Source organism: Felis catus, chromosome A1, assembly GCF_018350175.1.
Source record: "Felis catus isolate Fca126 chromosome A1, F.catus_Fca126_mat1.0, whole genome shotgun sequence".
NCBI lineage: Eukaryota > Metazoa > Chordata > Mammalia > Carnivora > Felidae > Felis > Felis catus.
This window is the reverse complement of record NC_058368.1, coordinates 154985276-154997642: the sequence shown is the minus strand read 5'-3', so window position 1 is coordinate 154997642 and position 12367 is coordinate 154985276. Positions and strand designations below refer to the sequence as shown.

Here is a 12367-nt window from a genome sequence, read left to right as displayed (position 1 = left end):
ACAAGCACTTTAAAATAGAACACATCCAGTACACTCAAATCTAATCCGTTACTTTCATTCATTTCCCATTTGTAAACTAGTCTATGGATTCTATCTTTGTTAGTACAATTCCTAGTGTTTGGGGAAATTCCTTGGGAGATGCTGCAAATTGAGCATGTTATTTCAGGGCACTCCCAACTACTAAGTTCTAGAAAATATAATCTGCTCAGCTCCTGACTATCGTTCTTAATTAAGAAGCACAGTGGCAATGTTTAGTCAATCATGGCTACTTTTTAAAATGTTACCCTACATTTTTCTTGCACGTTTGAAGAGTTTTCAGTCCATATCATGGTATCATGTTTTTGTGACCATGACCAACAAAGAGTCATAAAAATTTCTGAACTTAAGCCAACAAATAAAAACATCTAGTACTTACCAGATGTCCCCAGACTTTGTGTGTGTGTGTGTGTGTGTGTGTGTGTGTGTGTGTGTGTGTGCGCGCGCGCGCCAACGGGAGAAGGCTAGAAGTTAGAGGAAAGAATATTTTAAGAGCAAATCCTTAGGCAAGTAGTGACAAAATCCTTGTCCTTGAAGCTTATATAAATAACTTTCTAGTGTTTTTTTAACCTTTTCTCTCCCCTCCTCAGTCCCCTCAGCAATGAGGCATGTCACTCCACTCGTTCACATCCATCTTTTTTTATTGATGTCCACTTTGGTGTCTGTACAGGTCATCAATTTTGCTGCCTCTTAGGCAGCCAGTGGGAATGTACAAGTTAAGTCACTGGACTTTGTGTGTCGAGCTTGAGGAGGAGGGAAAGGGAGGAAGTGTCAGCTTTCTTTAGCACTAACAGTCCCAATCAGATACTGGCACCGGGTCTCATAAATCTTGTGGCTGACCCAGGTGAACCCTGAGGCTCAGCGCTCACTGAAAACTGATCAGGCCTCTGCTTAGCTTAACAGGCCGTTCTCAGTGACAAGTGAAGGGTTCAACAAATGCACAAAACAGATATATATTAGTTGAAAAACTAATGGCTTTTAAAAGAATGTTTGACAATTGTTTAGGGCTGTCTGTAGATCCATTATACTGATAAACGACCGACGTGGTATACACTGAAGTGGGGCTGGTTAGGGGGACACCAACTTAAAGTTTGTTTTTTCTTCCTCTCTTCTTTTTTCCTTTCTCCTTTGGTCATCTAGGTGTGGACTCCATAAGCAGCCCGTCCCCCGAACCTGGCGAAATACCCGTGCTGCATAAATTTAACCTTGCAGTCCAGGGGGAATTACAAAGATTCTGGGACTGCCCTCAGTGACCTGCAATTGACCGCTTGAACTTCTACGTTAGGGTCAGTTGGGGCCCAGAATAAGAGGTCAAAAGCTGGTCAGCTTTCTCTAGCCCCAACATGCTGAATAGGAAGACTTTATAGCTGTGATTTATGCAATTTGCCGAGACAGGTTAAGGAGACCTTAAAACACACCCAGGGCTCACTTGCACGGGGACACCCTCCTCTTGGAAAATAAATTCTGAGTGTCCAGCGGGAAATCTCTTGGGGATACGCCTTGAAGTATTTTACCCTCTGTGTCTACAGATTCATTCCCACACTCGACCCCTGAACGTGACAGGGTTAGTGTTTCCAGATTTATTTAAACAATACAAATGCACCAAATGAAGCACTTTCAAACCTGATTAATTGCGAAGGCAGAATAACCATTGGTAATGAATTATTTGGGGGAGCAGTAAACTCCTACAAAAGTTAACTCTTAAATCAGTTGCTTCAGAGGTCCAAACACAATAATAGCTACAATATTTAAACCTTTCCAAATAAAAGATTTTGGGATTTGTCTTTGTCTTTGAGGCTTGGTTCTTGTGAACTGTATCAAGTCTTTTCTTTTTTTTTTTTTTTTTGGATAATATAGATGGAAATTATACTGTTTATATTAAAGAATAAATTTAGAGCTCTTACTGATAAGTTTCTGTTCCTAGTCTGTGCGTAGTGGAGTCAGAAACAGATCAACACTCATGATTTCCACTTTTACAGGAATTAGTAATATGTGACAATATTTGTTCAGCTTCCATATTTTTTAGCAAACCAACAATCCGGTTTTTGTGCTGCAAGTCATGGTATAGCCATGAATGTCAGTTTTACTCAGGCAGAAAGCAAAGAACTGAACTCAGGTCTTTTACAGATGAAGAGTTCCTTGGTGCTACAAACCTTTAAGCTGCCTTTCTGCTTTTTCACAGAGCATTTAGTGCTTTTGGGTACATATGCCTCTGTAACTCAAATTGGCTCTGATTTAATAGATGCAATTCGTGAGGTATCAGTGTGTAATGTGGTCTAATTTTGTTTGGTAAATGAGAGAAAAAGGTAAAACTGTGAAAGATACTTTGAAAAGTGGCTAGTGTGTAATATTCAGTAGCTAATTTCTGTGAGGGTTTTAAAGACGCACTTTAAACAAGTCGTACGACTGGCTCAAATATGTGTTTATGTGTGGGATTATGTGTGGGGTGACTGAGTTATCTATTAGTTGGTCTGGTAACTAACAGTCAACCAAGTTATGTGTGTAGTAAGCTTATGTCAGGACAAGCTCAAAGGTTATACGTTAATAAATGCCGTGGAAAAAAAGTTTCTGCACAATTATTTAGCTGATTGACCTCAGGACCTCTTTGTTTTTATCAAGGTCACACTGATTTTTCTTTCCCTGTCTTTGACACTATCCAGGGATGACTTTTCTTGAAAAGAGGACCTAGCTGTAAAAGACACATCTTTAACAAGCCTAGAAAAGCTTCTTATGTATTTTTTGAAAAAGATGTAAGATTCTATTTTGTGAGGACAGAGAAAAAGAAGAGACTCACCATTGTGCACACCTTACTGTAATGTTTTGCTCCTGGTGGTAGAAAACTGATCCTCACCCAGGTTAAAGCACTTGTAGATATGAATGGGGCCTGTTAAGAGTTACTCAGGGAAACTTAAGGAAAGGATAAGAAGCTTTGAACAGGGCCTCTCCCCTCGGATCAGACTGTCATAGCCTTTGTCTTCTCAGCAGCTCAATTGACTTTTGCCAGTGGGTTCCCACACTTTAGTGTGGTTAAAATGTTGTTTTCCTGCTGCATTTAATCTGTTGTAAAAAGGGTATCTTCATTCTTGAACAATAAAAATTAAAGCTAATGTTCCCAGTTCACTGTAAATAGCTTTTTGGAAACTCAGTTAATTAAATCTTCCATTATGAAGTATTTTCTATTACTAGAAGAAATTAAAAGTAGACAGGGAGCACAGGGCAGCCATTAATGAGGTTACTGAAGATCCAAAGGGATGCTGCATTATGAGATTGGCTCCAGAGAAAGTCTGTAGTTAAGCAAATCCCTAGAGGAATGAAGGTTCACCGTACCAATGATCACTATTGATCAATTGGTATTTTCAAAAGCTCTTGTAGCAATCAATGGGCAGTTTTGTCTTTTGCCCTTGGTACGTACTGTTGATTGACTCATGGATGATCTTGTTAAAAATGAACAGCCTTGTACTGAAAACGTGTCAGTAAGTAATGAATCAGGAATTTGCTGTACTCTGTAGTATGACCCCCTTCGGGAAGTTCAGTCCCTCTCAGTCTGCAGGGACTAAACCTCTTCAACTTTTTGTGTTATTTTTTTAAATGATGCCAACTCAGTCTGTGGGATTTCCTCATCACTTGTGTTCAAAACCTTTTCTATATTGACGAATATTTGGAAGAGTTGAGTCTTTTCCAATTGCTTTTCCTGCCAACTCTGCTGGGGTTTTCTCTCTTTGGATTAAAATTAAAATATAAAAATATGGTCTTGTTTTCTTATCATCACCAATAATTTCTGTGATCTTAAGAACATTAACTTTAGGTATTATGGCCAAATTCCAATTCAAACAACATGCAATTTGTTTTTTCCTGAATGCAAGCAATATCAATTTACTGAGAGAAAATGGCTGTCTTCTTAGTCTGCTGTGAGGCATTACCAGCAATAAATAACTGGCCATTGTGTTCCAGACCTGAGACACAGCAAGTTGCTCACTCCTATGCTTGACAGTTGGCTTTCTTCAACAGCTGTGGATCACCAACAGGGGCTGTGAGGATTGCTTCTCTTCATACCTTAAGAATAATGTCACCCTTTGTATATTTCTCAGCCCTGCAGCTCTAGGATCTTCTATGTAACTTCTCACAAAGAGACTGTCTAACCAAGGAAGAGGTGCTTAAATGGATAGGAGGCTAATTTTCCTGGAAAACCAATTAAATAATTACAATGGAAATATTTTTATTAATATATCAATTCAATATTTTGAAGGCCCGCAATGACAAAGATTATCCTTGCTCTTTCTGCATGTAACCTGGACAATGGGTTGATACACTGTTTATCTATTCTTGTTGAGTAATAAGAACCAATACAGTAAGGCTTCACTGTGCTTACTGAGTGCTTCTTCCAATTTTAACTCTTGACCCTCATAGCAACACTATTAGATAGGTACCACTATTATCTTCATTGACCATATAAGGCATCTGAGGCACAGAAATGGTGAGGATTAAGGACAGTTAGTAATTGGTGACAGGATTTCAACTCAGGAAATCTGCCTTTGAAACCTGTGTTTATGAACATGCTAGACCACATCAAACAATTAATCCTTGTATAGACATAAGTCAAACTGGGCTGGCTCGAGGCAAAATCATCCAAACTACTTGACATCTTTAGTGTCCTTTTCCAGTACTCTTCCCTTGTATTCAGGAGCAGTCTTTTTTCTGCGTACTTACTTCGATGCCACCGTTTACTCCTTATCTAGCAAGAAAGAATGTTGTATTTATCATTTATCCACTAACTAAATCCGTTATTCTGTGATACCTTCTTTAAGAAATTTATATTCATTCATTCATTCATTCATTCATTCACTTCACAAATATTTATTGAGGCTTTATTGTGTTCCAGAAACATTTTTTTTCCTTCCTTCTACCCTCTTCTCTCCTCTTCCTTCCTTCCTTCCTTCCTTCCTTCCTTCCTTCCTTCCTTCCTTCCTTTCTTCCTTTCTTCTATCCATCTCTTCTCTCTTATTTCCTTCCACTGTCCCTAACTCTCTTCCTTCTCTTCTAAAGAAGTCCAGACCTCAGCAAACAAGAGGAGATGCAACGTCTTCTCCTCACTTTTGAGATTCTGCCAAAGTACAGACTGGCCTCAAGGTAAACCTTTAACCATTTTGGAGAGAGGGAGGCCGATAGGGTCAAGAAGTCACTGGCTCTACAAGGACCAGATAGTGCTAATCCCCTGGAGAAGCTTAAAAAAAATACACACAGATCTCTCTGAAGCCTTTACTAAGTCCTCTTGATTTTAGAGGCTTAGATTCATAGACTTGGCAGGCGAGCATTTCATTTGAAGGCACTTGCCCTAACTTCTTACGGGTATAATGACGGGGCATTTTTGTTTATGTGATATAGTATTGTAGAGTTTTGCTTTTAGCTGTGCATTTTACATGCACAATTTCAAATGAAAAGTTAGTTGTAACTATCATATTTTACCAAAACTGTAATGGCAGCTATCCAGAACATGAATCATGTCATTTGAAATAATCCCAGCTTTGCAACAAGATTCGTGCTTTTAATGAGCCTGGTCTAAACCATGGGTTTAATGTAGAACCGGTTTGGTTAAACTTCATGCTTTTTCTCCTAATCCTGTTGTAAATGTTTTTTTTTTCTAGTTCTAATGCTTAAGAGACTTTTGTCAAACTTTTTGGTGACAAGTAGATCAAAAAACCCACAGTTATTTGGCTCTATCCCTCTCCAGAGTTGGCAGAGAATAGGAATTGCAGAATGCACTTGTCAGAGCCAAATACATACAAAGACATTGTAATAACATTTCAAAAGAACAATTCCGTGGGGTTCTTTGTTGAAAGCATTATTTTGTCTGCCTTCAGTGATTTACTGTTTTTTGTTTTTTTTTTTTTTCTGGATTTTATTCCAGGGCTTAGCAAATATCAGAGTCAGAAATAAGAAGAAAGAATTATAATGCTTCATACCTTTCTTAGACCACAAAACACATACAGGACAAGACAAAAATAATCAAGAATTTAAATTGGAATGTGTTGAAATGCTACATTTTTGTGACCTTATTTTGTATTTAATTTAACTTACACATTTATGCCCAGTCTTACACCAGTAGTGCATTAAGTTTCTTCAATAATGCAGAGAAAAAGCCGGATTATATCATAAATTTAAAGGGGGTTACAAAAAAAGAAGGAAAAGCAAAAGTGGACTTGAATAGAATTAAAGTGACCAAAGAAAATAGATACGTGAAAAGATGTACAATATTCTTAGTTCTAAGGAAATTAAAACCTTAGTGAAATAATACCGCACATCTGTTAGAATGGCTTAAATAAAAATATTGACAATACCAAGTGCTAACAGGACTGAAGCAAATGGAACTGTCACACGTTGCGTGCGGGAATGCAAAATGATACATCCACTCTGGAAAACTGTTTGGTGGTTTCTTATAAAGGGAAACATACACCTACCATATGAATTAGCAATATAATTCCTGATTTTTAGCTCTAGGAACGAAACCTTCTATTGACATAGTGTCTATAGATGAGTGTTGATAGCAGTTCTGAACATTACTGTCACAAACTGGAAAAACAAAAAACAAACAACAACAACCACAAACCCAAAGCCTTCTAATGGGTGAGTGTACAAACTATGGTGTCCCCAAGCCGTGAAATAGTACTGAACCACGAAAAGGAACACACTACTGATACATACCGCGACTGAGATGAGTCTCATAAATGATATTATGCTGAGTGAAAGAAGCTAGTCTTCAAAGCCTACTTACTATCTGAATCCATTTATATGACAGTTTAGAGAAGAGAAATATAGCAAGAACTGCAGAGGTTGCCAGTGTTGTTGTAGAGGAAGGATGTGATTCTTTTGAGGATGATGAAACTGTTTTGGATCTGATTGTGATGGTCTACACATGTGTTGAAATACATAGACTCATGCAATAAATAAAAGTAATAATAGGGAGGCCTGGGTGGCTCAGTCAGTTGAGCGTCCAACGCTTGGTTGTGGCTCAGGTCATGATCTTATGGTTTGTGGGTTTGAGCCCCATGTCAGGCTCTAGGCTGATGGCATGGGGCCTGCTTGGGATTCTCTTTTTCTCTCTCTCTCTTCTTCTCTCTCTGCCCTTCCCCTGCTCACTGTCTCTCTCGAAATCAATAAATAAACTAAAAAAAAAAATAATAAAGCCTAAAGTATTTAGGTTGAAATCTGGCCCCAGGTTTTCTAATGGGAAAAAGGAAATTTGTTCACTTACACAATTTGCAAGATCCCTAATGGAGAAAAAACCACTAGGAGCTCTGAGAAATTTCGATTGCTATTCACGTTGGTACCAGATGTGCCTTCGCAAAGGGACCGTATGTTAATCTCAGGCTGAGGTCCTATATGAACAGTGATGAGTGTCACTTTAATGTTTCATACTGGGTCCCTCAGTATAGGCTGATAACATCATACCAGAAGACAGCTAAGTAATATTAATTTAAGGTATTGTCAATTCCATGTAATCTAAAACAAATAAAGAAACAACAAACACACTTCTTATTTTGCTCAATCTAGAGGTAGATTTTAACATATCCCTCAAAACTGGCCACTTATGTCATTTCTGTGAAGCCTCCTCCATCTGTGGTGGGGTAGGTGTGACATTTGTTTTGTTCCACATCATCCTGTGTCCAACTTTCAAGAGCAACGGCAGTGTAATTGTGGCTATTCATTTACTTGCCAATTGCCCTCACTATACTGAATTTTTGAAAAATAGATTTTTTAAATGTTTGTATTTTATCAGGCTGTCTGTTATATAGCTGATGTTCTATAAATATTTGTTGACTGCATTTAATACGTGTGGCAGTGGTAATAGTGGGAACTGACGATTGGGAGGAAAGGTACTAGCCAAACAGCCTTCCCTCTGAGGACTAATTTGAGAAGACTCAATACACAACCGTGAGGAAGATATTGCAGATGAGGCTCTTGACTGGGATTTATGAACTGTGCCCAGAGAACAGCAGGATTTTTAAGGCTGTATGGACATAAGTATTCCATAATGTTTTAGAAGTAAAAACAAAAGAGTTAGGAGTCATTAAGATGTCCACACCTTCTAGTTTGAGTGTTAAATTAATTTGCCCATTCTCCTTTGTTTGGAAGCAATTTACACTGGATGATCTGCTATGAAATTTCTCTGTGACCTTGGGAAAGTCATTTAACATTGCTAGGCCTCAAAATGCTTATCAAAGAAATGAAAGTGATTTAGTATTCACACAAAACCAATGTTTTGTTCTTCACTGACATCTTAATAGTTTAACGAGAGCCATATTTTACAGGCTTAATACATAGAATCTGACTTCCTTCTCTGACTTAATTGATGGGCTGCTCAATAATTTCCCTACCCAACTTGTTTTTTCTCATCAGCTTGCTGCAATCTTTAAAATTCCCACTAGGATCTGCTTGGGTTCAGGATTACCTTTACAAGGCTCCTTTTAAAATGCAAACAAATTACCTAGAGGATAGACACATAAACTCATTAATACATATTCAATATGGATTAGTGATCTTTAAAACTTAAATCCAATCAGGTCACCACCTTACTTAAAATCTTTTAGTGGCGTCCCAAGGGGCTTAGGATAAAGACAAACTGCTTATTATGGTCTTTGAGCCCTAGTACATTCAAACCCACCTCTTCAGACTCACCCCACTCTACTTCTCCAGCTCTCACACTCCAACCGCTCTACCTTCTTTTAGTCTCCCACCATCACCTTGCTTCTGCCTGCCGCTTGCCATTCCCCTAAGCACTTTTCTCTAGGCTGCCTAGTTAATGCCTATTTATCTTTCACTTGCCACTTAATTGCTTTTTTCTCAGGGCAATCTTCCGTGACCTTCATAACTAAGTCACATTTTCCTATTCCGGACTCCTGTGGCATGGGGCACCTCGGCTTCATTTGTCTTCACAGCACTTCTCCTGTGATTATCAGATGACTATCTGTCTTTCTCATTAGATCATAAACCCCCTGAGGACAGGGATGATGTCTCTATTTGCTACTGTTTTAGCCTTGCGGCCTATCATGAGGCCTATTACCTATTATACCCTCCATAAATTCATTCATTGTTGAATGAATGAATAAATAAATAATTAAATGAACGAGTAAATAAATACATCACCAATCTAGTCACCTCTGCATCTTAACAAAGCACAGAATTTGTGGAAGGGGACTTAAGACAGATTAAAAGCCAAAGCTTCCCCCCAGCATACCAGGATGCCCAGCTCCTCCCTTAAGCCTGTCCCCCCCCTCCCACCTCACTTCTGTCCCTATTCCTCTCCTTGTTCAGTCTCTTTCAGTCACAGTGGCTTCCTTGTGGTTCTTCCAACATATCAAGCATACTCTGAACTTAGAGCCTTTGGGCATTGGCCTTTTCCTCCTTGAAGCTCTCCTTTATACTTCCACATGGCTGACTTCTTTACGCAGAAGTTGCTTTCTCAATGAGGCCCATCTTGGCGTCTCTATTTAAAGTACAGTCCTCTCTCTATACTCTCTCAGCTCTACAATCCTCATCCTCTTTACCGGGCTTATTATCTGCTACCATCCTATATAATTCATGCATTTATTATATTTATTATTTATTTTCTATTTCTTTTCTTAGAATGTAAACTGCACGGGGCCAGAGATCTCTCTTTGGTTCATGGACAGCTCCACGGCCTACCTGGAACACTGCCTGATGATACATGGTACGTGCTCAGTAAATATTTGTTGAATGAATGAAGGGAGGGAGGTGGGCAGAAACATTGTCTAGGTGTGGTATAGAATGAAAAATACCAGGAAGTTAGCAGTCACTAGATTCTCGATGGCAGGCAACGGGAAGGAGACAAGGTTTTAAAGACAAAATCATCCACTCCTCCACTATGCATTAGTCCTGACCCTGCTTTTAAGTTAATGAACATTAATGGAGAAAGATTCTAATTTACTCCAAAATAATTTATATACTAGATAGGCTTATGGGCATGGCCACACTTCTGACAAATGAAAGATTTTTGCCTTTGAGTTCTGCTATGTAAACATGGCAGATGGTTATATAAACATAGTACTTAAGAACTGTATTTGGCAAAGGAGTATGAAGTAGTCTTAACAAGGACGTTCTGCACTTTTTGTTACAAGAACTAGAGAACTGTATAAAGACATGAAGTCCCTTCCTCTCAAATCTGCAAAAAGTAAGTATCTGTGTTCATGAGTATCGTATCCATCCAAGTCCACCAGATTTCCAAACTGATGAAACTTTCTTGCTTTTACTCCAGTTGGACAACATTGACAAATTTGATATTTTTTGACTTTATGCTTAGGAGAAATGTATGTGAGCTTTATTCTTTAATATTGAGAAAATATTTGATATTTATTTATCACTTGAAAATCAGGATGGTCATGAAATACAAAAAAGGGAGAAGGAATAATGGAAGTGTTTTGAAAGTATTCTAAGTAGTACATCACCTTTGAGAGGGAAACTTGCTGGAATTTTCTATTCAGTAAAAAAAATCATAACGAAGTTGGTTTTAAAAACCAATTGTATCAGATGTAGAGGAGGTTAGATAAATTTTAAGGTCAAATTTGAAGTCACAGGGAAGATAATACAGACTTTATTCTCAAGTACAGCTGCCAGGAATGTATTTAAGCCTATTAATAAACAGATAAAGATCCTTTGTTTCTTCTGCTTTTACTCTTGCTCTTTGAATCTTTACATGATTTCTCTGCCCACATTTTCTCTAAATCATTTTTTCCCAAAGAATGGTTTTACATGGCAGTTCGCCTCCTACATCCTTCTACCCCAGTATTCAATCTTTTTATAAGCATACGAAGAGAAAGAGAACTAATAATACAGTCAACACTTGATCTTCTCAATGAAATTACTTAGGCAACTGAAGTACTCTCTATCCACGTTGAAACTGTAAAAATTATTTGCATTAACATTTCTTACGATTTGTGTTATATTGGCACTCATATCCCACATTTTATAGAAATATTTCTAATTAAAGCCCAGTGGTCTGAATTTCAAGTATCTAGGCAATGACTCTTGTTATGTAATAATCGCTATTTAAAACATGAAATTAAAAAGAAAAAACCCAAACCAAAGAAAATAAAGCTGCAGGTCGGCGAGATCATGAGATACGTGGTTTGAATAGGGGAGTTGCAAACCTTGTTATTCAAAAAACTGGAAAACTGGGAAAGCTTCCTTCTCTCCATGAATTTTAAAGAGTGAGCAAGCTTAACCCACTGAACACAACTCTGAAATGTTTCTAATTCCCTTATTATCAATGGAGGTAGACCAGAGAATGTGAAGAGAATTTTACCTTAGGGAAATGTACTGCTGTGCATTTTCAGTAACTGTATAGTCCATTTCTGCCTCTATGCTTGAAAATCAACAGCATGTTAACAGGACGATTGCCTACACTGTGGCTCTGTCTGTTTAGGATTAGGCCATTAAATATTGATGGAGATAATTGTTCCTGCACTTGAACATCAGAAAGATGGAACTAAGAGTAGTTTAACTGGCATTTGCCTTTATGCTCGGTAAACAGAGAGCTGGATTTCAAAGTATAGAGGGATAAGTATTACCATGTGCTCAGTTCCACAGCCAAGGCATCATTGATCAGAAACTGTGGTTTGTAAAAATGTTATAGTGAAGTTCAGTGAAACAATTCAGCTGAGCTTTGTTGGAATTTACTGAAATAGAATCTGATAGACCTGCGTCGTGAGAACATGCATGCAAGGATCTCTTGCCATTTGTCTAGTTATTTTTTTAAATTTTGAAACAATAATCCCACGTGTTATATATATATATATATATATATATATATATATATATATATATATATATAGTATTAGCCCCTGTGATGCTTAGTGCATTTTATAATCTGGATTTTTTATACTTTCACCAGACATAGCAAGGTAGTTAGTTAGCTACCTTGTTGGACTCAAGGGGGTTGGACTGCCTGTGTTCAGATCTCAGCTTTGTGCCTACCTGTGATTTGCTGGACTACTTATTCCCTGAGCCTCAGCTTCCTTCTTGGTAAAATGGAGGTTTCATTTTAAAGGTCATTGTAAGATTAAATGAGATGATATGTGTGACGCTCTTAGCACAGAGACTGACATACAGTAGACTCTCAAGTAATGTTAACCTTTGAGATCAGAGACCATCTATTTCCAGGAAGTAACAATGTGCTTCAATAAAGACTGAGTTTCTTGCAAAAAATACACAATAGAAAACCTAGTTGTCTCTGAAAGGCTGCTAAGTTGTTGATTTATTTCAGAAACAACATTAAGGTGGATTTCGAAGTCCCCATCTTTGAGTGAACACAAAACCC

At 38.0% G+C, this 12367-nt stretch overlaps 1 long non-coding RNA gene across 1 annotated transcript in view; it reads left to right on the top strand.

The window, feature by feature from the left end:
* The window catches only part of LOC123379109, a 175545-nt gene extending 163739 nt beyond the window's left edge, over positions 1 to 11806 (top strand). The window contains exons 3-4 of the long non-coding RNA XR_006583109.1: positions 9658 to 9742; positions 10170 to 11806. This is a non-coding gene — a long non-coding RNA (uncharacterized LOC123379109). The remainder of the gene's footprint in view (positions 1 to 9657; positions 9743 to 10169) is intronic.
* The last annotated feature ends 561 nt before the right edge of the window (positions 11807 to 12367 follow it).